The sequence below is a fragment of the Pelophylax lessonae genome, assembly GCF_965119305.1.
Source record: "Pelophylax lessonae genome assembly, chromosome: 2".
In the NCBI taxonomy this organism is placed as follows: Eukaryota; Metazoa; Chordata; class Amphibia; order Anura; family Ranidae; genus Pelophylax; species Pelophylax lessonae.
In genome coordinates this window covers 699,780,172-699,793,341 of record NC_138769.1, presented here as the reverse complement: position 1 = coordinate 699,793,341, position 13,170 = coordinate 699,780,172, and the positions used below count along the sequence as shown (strand labels likewise).

Sequence of the window (13,170 nt, the reverse complement as noted above, 5' to 3'; positions counted from 1 at the left end):
TCTGGGGGTCTAAAAGACACCCAAACCCCTCCTCTGCACTTAAAAGCATTCAAAACGCCAAGTTTGGATGTTTTGAATGCTGTAACTTTTTTGAATTTGGCGCAGAGTACCCGGAAGTGATGTCATGACATCACTTCCGGGTTTTTACATGGAGACCCGATCAGAGCCGAATGCGGCTTTGATCAGGTCTTCTCTTCAGCGGCCGTGTAGACTGGTTGTCCGGGTCTCCCGGTGGGACGGGAGACCCGGGGGAGGAGCGGAAGACGTCCCCTCCCGCTCCTTGCAATGACAGCCGAGTGGCTTCTCAGCCGCATCGGTTGTCATTACAAGACAGCCGACCGTCGGCTACGGGCGTCGGTACCGGGGTGATGCCTCTAGCTGCAGGCATCACTCCGGCACAAGCACTTTCCCGAAATATCGGCAATATTGGCAACCTCAGGGGTCGATTCCGATATATCAGGGAAAGTGCATATCAGCCCCCGATATACCGGCTTTGCTGATAATCAGTCGATCCCTACTGTGTTGATCACTGTGCTGATCTCAGCCAGATTGCATCGCACACCAGTTGCCGAGTTGCAATGCAGCAGCAGGTGTGAACAAGCCCTTAGCAAGGGGTCTCCAAACTTACCTATCATTGGTGTCAGGGGCAGAAATAGTGCCCCTTGTAGGTGCCAGTGAGAGGAGTGATGCCTTATGGGTGTTGTCAGTGAGAGGAATGATGCCTTATGGGTGTTATCAGTGGGCCAAATAGTGCCTGGTATCAGTGGGAGAGTGCTTCAAGGGCCGGATAAAGGCAAGCAAAGGGCCGCATTTAGCCCGCGGGCTGCACCTTGAAGACCACTTCCTTAGAGGTAGCAGCAGCTGACAGGTATTTAAAGTGTAAATCAAAGAAAGTTAAAAAATATTATATCTTTGGTGAACATGTACATTTCCCATTGTTTATCCCTTTAAACACAAAGTACAGGAAAACACCTATTGATGTGGCAAAAATATATTAGGCTCCTAACTTGTCTCTTTGACTGACAACACAGCTCTGAATTCCTAAGCACGTGGTGTCAGCCCTGCCCACTTCCTTTCTGATAGGTTACAGACCTCTCCTCGTCTCCATAACGCCCCCTTGTGCACAGGTAGAGGAGTACAGAAAAGTCATATGCTCACAAGTTTTCTGGCCAGGATCATAAGGTAATTTTAGCAATTATTGAACAAATATAACAAAACTCCTTCAATGATACGATATTTATCAGAGAGAAAACAAGACAAGTTCATTATCATAGCTCACTGTACATGCACTTAAAGGGGGGGGGAGGGGGGGTTGGAAGTGAGTCACACCAGCACTCCTTATTACTCAAGATGCTATTTGTGCAATCTGAGCAAATCAAGACCTACTGAGGATACAATGGAGGATCAATGTGCCGGACATAAGAACAGGAAGAGAACAGATACTGAGAATTACACCCAGCATTGAGGACAAGGGAAGTAGTACTGTGCACTGTCCATACATACAGAATAGGATCAGATACTGGGAATTACACCCAGCATTGAGGACAAGGGGAGTGGTACTGTGCACTGTCCATACATACAGAATAGGATCAGATACTGAGAATTACACCCAGCATAGAGGACAAGGGGAGTGGTACTGTGCACTGTCCATACATACAGAATAAGATCAGATACTGAGAATTACCCCCAGCATAGAGGACAAGGGGGTGGTACTGTGCACTGTCCATACATACAGAATAAGATCAGATACTGAGAATTACACCCAGCATTGAGGACAAGGGGAGTGGTACTGTGCACTGTCCATACATACAGAATAGGATCAGATACTGAGAATTACACCCAGCATTGAGGACAAGGGAAGTAGTACTGTGCACTGTCCATACATACAGAATAAGATCAGATACTGGGAATTACACCCAGCATTGAGGACAAGGGGAGTGGTACTGTGCACTGTCCATACATACAGAATAGGATCAGATACTGGGAATTACACCCAGCATAGGAGGACACGGGGAGTGGTACTGTGCACTGTCCATACATACAGAATAGGATCAGATACTGAGAATTACACCCAGCATAGAGGACAAGGGGAGTGGTACTGTGCACTGTCCATACATACAGAATAAGATCAGATACTGAGAATTACACCCAGCATAGAGGACAAGGGGAGTGGTACTGTGCACTGTCCATACATACAGAATAGGATCAGATACTGGGAATTACACCCAGCATTGAGGACAAGGGGAGTGGTACTGTGCACTGTCCATACATACAGAATAGGATCAGATACTGGGAATTACACCCAGCATAGGAGGACAAGGGGAGTGGTACTGTGCACTGTCCATACATACAGAATAGGATCAGATACTGAGAACTACACCCAGCATAGAGGACAAGGGGAGTGGTACAGTGCACTGTCCATACATACAGAATAGAATTAGATACTGAGAACTACACACAGCATAGAGGACAAGGGGAGTGGTACTGTGCACTGTCCATACATACAGAATAGGATCCGATACTGAGAATTACACCCAGCATAGAGGACAAGGGGAGTGGTACTGTGCACTGTCCATACATACAGAATAAGATCAGATACTGAGAATTACCCCCAGCATAGAGGACAAGGGGAGTGGTACTGTGCACTGTCCATACATACAGAATAGGATCAGATACTGGGAATTACACCCGGCATAGAGGACAAGGGAGTGGTACTGTGCACTGTCCATACATACAGAATAGGATCAGATACTGGGAATTACACCCAGCATAGAGGACAAGGGGAGTGGTACTGTGCACTGTCCATACATACAGAATAGGATCTGATACTGAGAATTACACCCAGAATAGAGGACAAGGGAAGTGGTACTGTGCACTGTCCATACATACAGAATAGGATCAGATGATACTGAGAATTACACCCAGCATAGAGGACAAGAACAAAAAAAACAGAATGAGATCCATGGAATGGTACTTTGCAGTCAAACAAATACAGTCCTTGAAAAAGTATTTAAACCCCTTGAAAAATATTACGCATTTTGTCATGTTACAACCAAAAAACGTAAATGTATTTTATTGTGATTTTATGTGATAGACCGACACAAAGTGGCACCTAATTGTGAAGTGGAAGGAAAATGATAAATGGTTTTTAATTTTATTTTATTTTTTTACAAATACATATCTGAAAAGTGTGGCGTATATTTGTATTCAGCCCCCTTTACTCTGACACCCTTAATTAAAATCTAGTGAAAATAATTGCCTTCATTGTCGTCTAATCAGTAAATAGAGTCCACCTGTGTGTAATTTCATCTCAGTATAAATGTACCAGTTCTGTGAAGCCCTCAGAGGTTTGTTAGAGAACCTTAGTTAACAAACAGCATCATGAAAGCCAAGGAAGTGAACACACCAGGAATAAACTTGTGGAGAAGTTTAAAGCAGTGTTGGGATATTTTTTTATAACCTAAGCTTTGACCATCTCACGGAGCGCTGTTCAATCCATTGTTTGAAAATGTAGAGTATGGCACAACTGCAGACAAACCAAGACATGGCCGTCCACCTAAACTGACAGGCCGGGCAAGGAGAGCATTCATCAGAGAAGCAGCCAAGAGGCCCATGGTAACTCTGGAGGAGCTGCAGAGATCCACAGCTGAGGTGGGAGACTCTGTCCACAGGACAACTATTAGTCATGTACTCCACAAATCTGGCCTTTATGGAAGAGTGGCAAGAAGAAAGCTATAAGAAGTCTCATTTGCATTTTGTGAGAAGCCACATGGAAGAAGGTGTTCTGGTCAGATGAGACCAGAATTTTACTTTTTGGCCTAAAATAAAAACGCTATGTGTGACGAAAAACTAACACTGCACATCACCCTGAACACACCATCCCCACTGTGAGACACGGTGGTGGCAGCATCATGTTGTAGGGATGCTTTTCTTCAGCAGGGACAGGTAAGCTGGTCAGAGTTGATGGGAAGATGGATGGAGCAAAATACAGGACAATTTTAGAAGAAAACCTGTTAGAGCCTGCAAAAGACTTGAGACTGAGGCGGAGGTTCACCTTCCAGCAGGACAACGACCCGAAACATACAGCTACAATGGAATGGTTTAGATCAAAGCATATTCATGTGTTAGAATGGCCCAGTCAAAGTCCAGACCTAAATCCAATTGAGAATCTGTGGCAAGACTTGAAAATTGCTGTTCACAGACGCTCTCCATCCAATCTGACAGAACTTGAGCTATTTTGCAAAGAAGAATGGGCAAAAAAATGTCACTCTAGATGTGCAAAGCTGGTAGAGACATCCCCAAAAAGACTTGCAGCTGTAATTGCAGTGAAAGGAGGTTCTACAAAGTATTGACTCGGGGGGTGAATACAAATGCACGCCACACTTCAGAGATTTAAAAACCATTTATCATTTTCCTTCCACTTCACAATTACAGTGGGTACGGAAAGTATTCAGACCCCCTTAAATTTTTCACTCTTTGTTATATTGCAGCCATTTGCTAAAATCATTTAGGTTCATTCTTCTTCCTCATGAATGTACACATAGCACCCCATACTGACAGAAAAACACAGAATTGTTGACATTGTTGCAGATTTATTAAAAAAGAAAAACTGAAATATCACATGGTCCTAAGTATTCAGACCCTTTGCTCAGTATTTCGTAGAAGCCCCCTTTTGATCTAATACAGCCAGGAGTCTTTTTTGGGAAAGATGCAACAAGTCTTTCACACCTGGATTTGGGTTCCTCTGCCATTCCTCCTTGCAGATCCTCTCCAGTTCTGTCAGGTTGGATGGTAAACGTTGGTGGACAGACATTTTTAGGTCTCTCCAGAGATGCTCAATTGGGTTTAAGTCAGGGCTCCGGCTGGGCCATTCAAGAACAGTCACGGAGTTGTTGTGAAGCCACTCCTTCGTTATTTTAGCTGTGTGCTTAGGGTCATTGTCTTGTTGGAAGGTAAACCTTCGGCCCAGTCTGAGGTCCAGAGCACTCTGGAGAAGGTTTTTGTCCAGGATATCCCTGTACTTGGCCGCATTCATCTTTCCCTCGATTGCAACCAGTCGTCCTGTCCCTGCAGCTGAAAAACACCCCCACAGCATGATGCTGCCACCACCATGCTTCACTGTTGGGACTGTATTGGACAGGTGATGAGCAGTGCCTGGTTTTCTCCACACATACCGCTTAGAATTAAGGCCAAAAAGTTCTATTTTGGTCTCATCAGACCAGAGAATCTTATTTCTCACCATCTTGGAGTCCTTCAGGTGTTTTTTAGCAAACTCCATGCGGGCTTTCATGTGTCTTACACTGAGGAGAGGCTTCCGTCGGGCCACTCTGCCATAAAGCCCCGACTGGTGGAGGGCTGCAGTGATGGTTGACTTTCTACAACTTTCTCCCATCTCCTGACTGCATCTCTGGAGCTCAGCCACAGTGATCTTTGGGTTCTTCTTTACCTCTCTCACCAAGGCTCTTCTCCCCCGATAGCTCAGTTTGGCCGGACGGCCAGCTATAGGAAGGGTTCTGGTCGTCCCAAACATCTTCCATTTGAGGATTATGGAGGCCACTGTGCTCTTAGGAACCTTAAGTGCAGCAGAAATCTTTTTGTAACCTTGGCCAGATCTGTGCCTTGCCACAATTCTGTCTCTGAGCTCTTCAGGCAGTTCCTTTGACCTCATGATTCTCATTTGCTCTGACATGCATTGTGATCTGGAAGGTCTTATATAGACAGGTGTGTGGCTTTCCTAATCAAGTCCAATCAGTATAATCAAACACAGCTGGACTCAAATGAAGGTGTAGAACCATCTCAAGGATGATCAGAAGAAATGGAAAGCACCTGAGTTAAATATATGAGTGTCACAGCAAAGGGTCTGAATATTTAGGACCATGTGATATTTCAGTTTTTCTTTTTTAATAAATCTGCAACAATGTCAACAATTCTGTGTTTTTCTGTCAGTATGGGGTGCTATGTGTACATTCATGAGGAAGAAGAATGAACCTAAATGATTTTAGCAAATGGCTGCAATATAACAAAGAGTGAAAAATTTAAGGGGGTCTGAATACTTTCCGTACCCACTGTATGTGCCACTTTGTGTCGGTCTATCACATAAAATCACAATAAAATACATTTACGTTTTTGGCTGTAACGTGACAAAATGTGAAAAATTTCAAGGAGGTATGAATACTTTTTAAAGGCAGTGTAAAAAAAGGACAAAAAACTCGGGATGACATCGAGCACATGGGGTATTGGAGGCGAGCCTCTTCACACACACAGAATACGGTACTGAGAATGAAATTGACATACAGAAGGAGGGAAGTGGTCCTGTGCAATGTTCCTATATACAGGAATAGAGAACGATATCAGGAAACAGAATGGGGGGGAATAATGTTACACATTTTATCACAGACTAAACATGAGAACAGGTGATATGGGGCACATGATCTGTACACTTCCCCTGAATATCAAACGAGCCAGGACAAGCCGACGGCCCCCGCTGACCGCCCAGGACAAGCCGACGGCCCCCGCTGACCGCCCAGGATAAGCCAACGCCCCCCCCCGCTGACCGCCCAGGATAAGCTAACTGCCCCCCCCCCACTGACCGCCCAGGATAAGCCAACGGCCCCCGCTGACCGCCCAGGATAAGCCAACGGCCCCCGCTGACCGCCCAGGATAAGCCAACGGCCCCCGCTGACCGCCCAGGATAAGCCAACGGCCCCCGCTGACCGCCCAGGATAAGCCAACGGCCCCCGCTGACCGCCCAGGATAAGCCAACGGCCCCCGCTGACCGCCCAGGATAAGCCAACGGCCCCCGCTGACCGCCCAGGATAAGCCAACGGCCCCCGCTGACCGCCCAGGATAAGCCAACGGCCCCCGCTGACCGCCCAGGATAAGCCAACGGCCCCCGCTGACCGCCCAGGATAAGCCAACGGCCCCCGCTGACCGCCCAGGATAAGCCAACGGCCCCCGCTGACCGCCCAGGATAAGCCAACGGCCCCCGCTGACCGCCCAGGATAAGCCAACGGCCCCCGCTGACCGCCCAGGATAAGCCAACGGCCCCCGCTGACCGCCCAGGATAAGCCAACGGCCCCCGCTGACCGCCCAGGATAAGCCAACGGCCCCCGCTGACCGCCCAGGATAAGCCAACGGCCCCCGCTGACCGCCCAGGATAAGCCAACGGCCCCCGCTGACCGCCCAGGATAAGCCAACGGCCCCCGCTGACCGCCCAGGATAAGCCAACGGCCCCCGCTGACCGCCCAGGATAAGCCAACGGCCCCCGCTGACCGCCCAGGATAAGCCAACGGCCCCCGCTGACCGCCCAGGATAAGCCAACGGCCCCCGCTGACCGCCCAGGATAAGCCAACGGCCCCCGCTGACCGCCCAGGATAAGCCAACGGCCCCCCCTGACCGCCCAGGATAAGCCAACGGCCCCCGCTGACCGCCCAGGATAAGCCAACGGCCCCCCTGACCGCCCAGGATAAGCCAACGGCCCCCGCTGACCGCCCAGGATAAGCCAACGGCCCCCGCTGACCGCCCAGGATAAGCCAACGGCCCCCGCTGACCGCCCAGGATAAGCCAACGGCCCCCACTAACCGCCCATGATAAGCCAAAGGCCCCCCTGCTGATCATCCAGGTTAAGTGACCGGCTCCCTCTGACCATCAAGAATAACAAACAAGCCTGAACTGACTGCAGTAGAGAATCCCCCATCCAGAATAAGAAGCACCCCTCCAATAACCATCAGGTATGAGTACCCCACACACACCATCCAGAATAAGAGAAACCCCCCTACTGAACATCTGCCAACAACAAAGAAACGGCAGACTGAACTGCAATCTCTTCCATATCACACAAGCTTCCATCCAGTCCTATCACTGATCTCAGCACTATTTATAGCAATAATAACCTTTATCACTGCACCCATCTACACACACACACCTCCGCCCAGATCTCACAAACCACACTTCAGTCTACAGACCGCAGGATGAGGCCCTGCACTGTACACGGTGCCGGCTACTTAACCCCTGAGCTACCAGGAGCCCTGCAATGTCATCTGCAGACGTGATACCAATCTTTACCTATTACCCAGAAGCAGGCAGGCCCAAGACGTAACACAGACAATTCTAATTATTATTGCACCTCCCGCACCTTTACTACAGCCCCAGCTCAACACCAATATCTGAAATACAATATATCACACCGAGGAGATAATCAACACATCAGACTGTGCCAGGAAAACAACGTATAAGACATCTGATCGCTCCGCTGCGACCATCGATCACATGATACAATTCCCTGTTACCAAATGAGCACTGTGATCTGCCAGATACAGCACCGTATAGACCAACTTCCATACTGCTGTTTCGGGATTGCTAGCTCTCATCAGTGGCAGTGCATGACCTGGGTCCTATGTACTAAAAGCTGCTACAGAAGCCAAACACCGGGGGTGTTGGGGGAGGAATAAAAACAGTTTTTTTGGATCAGTGAAGACACCCAATTGATTTCATTTTTAGGATGCTCATTCTATATTTTATGGTGTTTTTGCCAAAGCCTTTTGGACAGCCTGACCTTAACACGATTGTCCACCCCAAATCATATTCTGGCTGAAGGCTTTGGGTTTCTTTTAGACCACCCCACCATAAGATGATTGCTCAACCCGGATCATATTTTGGTCGAAGGCCTATGTTTTCTTTTAGACCACCCCACCATAAGATGATTGCTCACCTCGTATCATATTTTGGTTGAAGGCCTATATTTTCTATTAGACCACCCCACCAGAAGATGATTGCTCACCTCGTATCATATTTTGGTCGAAGCCTTTGTTTTCTTTTAGACCACCCCACCATAAGATGATTGCTCAACCCGTATCATATTTTGGTCGAAGCCTTTGTTTTCTATTAGACCACCCCACCATAAGATGATTGCTCAACCCGTATCATATTTTGGTCGAAGGCCTATGTTTTCTATTAGACCACCCCACCATAAGATGATTGCTCAACCCGTATCATATTTTGGTTGAAGGCCTTTGATTTCTTTTAGACCACCCCACCATAAGAGGACTGCTCAACCCGTGTCATATTTTGGTTGAAGGCCTATGTTTTCTATTAGACCACCCCACCATAAGATGATTGCTCACCTCGTATCATATTTTGGTTGAAGGCCTTTGTTTTCTTTTAGACCACCCCACCATAAGATGATTGCTCAACCCGTATCATATTTTGGTCGAAGGCCTATGTTTACTTTTAGACCACCCCACCAAAAAATGATTGCTCAACCCGTATCATATTTTGGTTGAAGGCCTTTGATTTCTTTTAGACCACCCCACCATAAGAGGACTGCTCAACCCGTGTCATATTTTGGTTGAAGGCCTATGTTTTCTATTAGACCACCCCACCATAAGATGATTGCTCACCTCGTATCATATTTTGGTTGAAGGCCTTTGTTTTCTTTTAGACCACCCCACCATAAGATGATTGCTCAACCCGTATCATATTTTGGTCGAAGGCCTATGTTTTCTTTTAGACCACCCCACCATAAGATGATTGCTCAACCCGTATCATATTTTGGTCGAAGCCTTTGTTTTCTATTAGACCACCCCACCATAAGAGGATTGCTCAACCCGTATCATATTTTGGTCGAAGGCCTTTGATTTCTTTTAGACCACCCCACCATAAGAGGACTGCTCAACCCGTGTCATATTTTGGTTTGAAGGCCTATGTTTTCTATTAGACCACCCCACCATAAGATGATTGCTCACCTCGTATCATATTTTGGTTGCAGGCCTATGTTTTCTTTTAGACCACCCCGCCATAAGATGATTGCTCAACCCGTATCATATTTTGGTCGAAGGCCTATGTTTTCTTTTAGACCACCCCACCATAAGACGATTGCTCAACCCGTATCATATTTTGGTCGAAGGCCTATGTTTTCTTTTAGACCACCCCACCAAAAAATGATTGCTCAACCTGTATCATATTTTGGTCAAAGGCCTATGTTTTCTTTTAGACCACCCCACCATAAGATGATTACTCATCCCATATCATATTTTGGTTGAAGGCCTATGTTTTCTATTAGGCCACCCCACCATAAGACGATTGCTCACCTCGTATCATATTTTGGTCGAAGGCCTATATTTTCTATTAGATCACCCCACCAGAAGATGATTGCTCATCCCATATCATATTTTGGTCGAAGGCCTATGTTTTCTATTAGACCACCCCACCATAAGACGATTGCTCACCTCGTATAATATTTTGGTCGAAGGCCTATGTTTTCTTTTAGACCACCCCACCATAAGACGATTGCTCACTTCGTATCATATTTTGGTCGAAGGCCTATGTTTTCTATTAGACCACCCCACCATAAGACGATTGCTCACCTCGTATCATATTTTGGCCGAAGGCCTTTTTCTTTTAGACCACCCCGCCATAAGATGATTGCTCACCCCGCATAATATTTTGGTTGAAGGCCTATGTTTTCTTTTAGACCACCCCACCATAAGATGATTGGTCAACCCGTGTCATATTTTGGTCAAAGGCCTTCGCTTCTCTTTAGAACACCTCAAGAGAGCACCTCAAGAGAACACCTCAAGAGAGCACCTCAAGAGAACACCTCAAGAGAACACCTCAAGAGAACACCTCAAGAGAACACCTCAAGAGAACACCTCAAGAGAACACCTCTTCTTATCTTTTATCATATTCTGTCCAAAAGCTTTTGGATTCTTTTTTAGACCATCACACATCTCATCCTGTATCGTACTTTGAATGGATGAAGGCTTTTGGTTCCTTTTGGACAGCCTCATCATAACACGATTGCTCATTCCATAATGTATTTTGGATGAGGACTTTTTGTTCCACCTCACTGTAACACAACTGCTTTTCCTGTATTGCCTATATAGTGAATGCATCTTGCCCTGATGAGTGCCAAGATGCCTGAAACAGTCATACACAGAACACGTTGGATACTAGGCTCTGTATTTTTGATGGTGCAGGTTGTACGGCAGCCCATGGGTACACAACTGCCCCCTGACCCAGCTGTGACCAATAAATGATGTAATATGAACCCCGTAGAACATACGTTCTTATCAGTAAAAAATAAATTACATTATGGGGCAACTCTGTATTTCCTACTACCCAGGTACAGGAAGAGCTATAGATGATTGCAGCATGGACAGGTGATACAGAGTTCAGGTTCAGAGTCAGACAGCTCACAATCAAAGCTGCAACCAAACCAAAATCTGCACAACATATAACAAGACCCCGAGCATCACGAGAAGACCCAGGAGAACCACATCAGGAAAAGGAGGAGCCTGGTACATTGAGAAAAGAGGAACCGGATCACAAAAAGAGGAGCCTGGTGAATAAGGAAAGACCCAGAAGAACCGTATAACAAAAAGAGGATCCAACGGGAAAAGCGGAACCCAGCCTATCGGTAGAAGAGGAGCCCGACGCATAAGGAAAAGACCCAGGAGAACCGTATCACAAAAAGGAGGACGCATCGGGAGAAGAGGACCCCGGCGTATCAGGAGAAGGGGACCCCGATGTTTCAGAAGAAGGACCCCGGCGTATGAGGAGAAGAGGACCCCGGCGTATCGGGAGAAGAGGACCCCGGTGCATATGGAAAAGACCCAGGAGAGCCGTATCTCAAAAAGGAGGATGCATCAGGAGAAGAGGACCCCGGGCGTATCGAGAGAAGAGGACCCCGGGCGTATCGAGAGAAGAGGACCCCGGGCGTATCGAGAGAAGAGGACCCCGGGCGTATCGAGAGAAGAGGAACCCGGGCGTATCGAGAGAAGAGGAACCCGGGCGTATCGAGAGAAGAGGACCCCGGGCGTATCGAGAGAAGAGGACCCCGGGCGTATCGGGAGAAGAAGACCCCGGGCGTATCGGGAGAAGAAGACCCCGGGCGTATCGGGAGAAGGGGACCCCGGGCGTATCGGGAGAAGGGGACCCCGGGCGTATCGGGAGAAGGGGACCCCGGGCGTATCGGGAGAAGGGGACCCCGGGCGTATCGGGAGAAGGGGACCCCGGGCGTATCGGGAGAAGAGGACCCCGGCGTATCGGGAGACTGTCAGCCGCGGAGGTGATGGGGAAGAAGGACCGGTCTTCCACAGTAACAAGACTTTCATTTGAGGAAAAGTAAGAAGTTGCTCCAGAGCACATCCCATCCTCCACTGCACCTCATCCCTCACAGCTGAGATGTCAGGTGGTGGTGAGGAGGAACGCTCTGCAGATGTAGGCAATGTAAACACCATATCAGAAGTAACACTCTCTATACAGATGAGGGGGAACAGAAAGCCAGGAACATAATCATTGTACAATGAGAAACCTTCTGCAGCATGCACACAACCAGGAATAACACACTCAACATGACATAAATCTGAGGAGCAATCATCTGCAGATCACAGGGAATGATAGCAAGAGGAACAACCTGCAGATGACACATAACATGGTACCATAGCTGGGATGGGGAGGAATGCTCTGCAGTCAGATAACAGGGGACCATGCTCTGCAGATACATAACAAGGTACCACAGCTGGGATGGGGAGGAATGCAAAATGCTCTGTGGTCAGCAACGGGAGGAACGCTCTGCAGTCAGGGGGGCGACGGGAGGAACGCTCTGCAGTCAGGGGGGGCGACGGGAGGAACGCTCTGCAGTCAGGGGGGCGACGGGAGGAACGCTCTGCAGTCAGGGGGGCGACGGGAGGAACGCTCTGCAGTCAGGGGGGCGACGGGAGGAACGCTCTGCAGTCAGGGGGGCGACGGGAGGAACGCTCTGCAGTCAGTGGGGCGACGGGAAGAACGCTCTGCAGTCAGTGGGGCGACGGGAAGAACGCTCTGCAGTCAGTGGGGCGACGGGAAGAACGCTCTGCAGTCAGTGGGGCGACGGGAGGAACGCTCTGCAGTCAGTGGGGCGACGGGAGGAACGCTCTGCAGTCAGTGGGGCGACGGGAGGAACGCTCTGCAGTCAGTGGGGTGACGGGAAGAACGCTCTGCAGTCAGTGGGGTGACGGGAAGAACGCTCTGCAGTCAGGGGGTGATGGGAAGAATGCTCTGCAGTCAGGGGGGGGGGGGTGATGGGAAGAATGCTCTGCAGTCAGTGGGGTGATGGGAAGAATGCTCTGCACACAGGGGGGTGATGGGAAGAATGCTCTGCAGTCAGTGGGGTGATGGGAAGAATGCTCT

The 13,170-nt window shown here is 48.4% G+C and overlaps 1 protein-coding gene across 4 annotated transcripts in view; it reads right to left on the bottom strand.

Moving 5' to 3' along the window:
* FCHSD2 (FCH and double SH3 domains 2) overlaps window positions 1-13,170 on the bottom strand; it is a 434,367-nt gene that overhangs the window by 345,363 nt on the left and 75,834 nt on the right. The window lies entirely within an intron of this gene.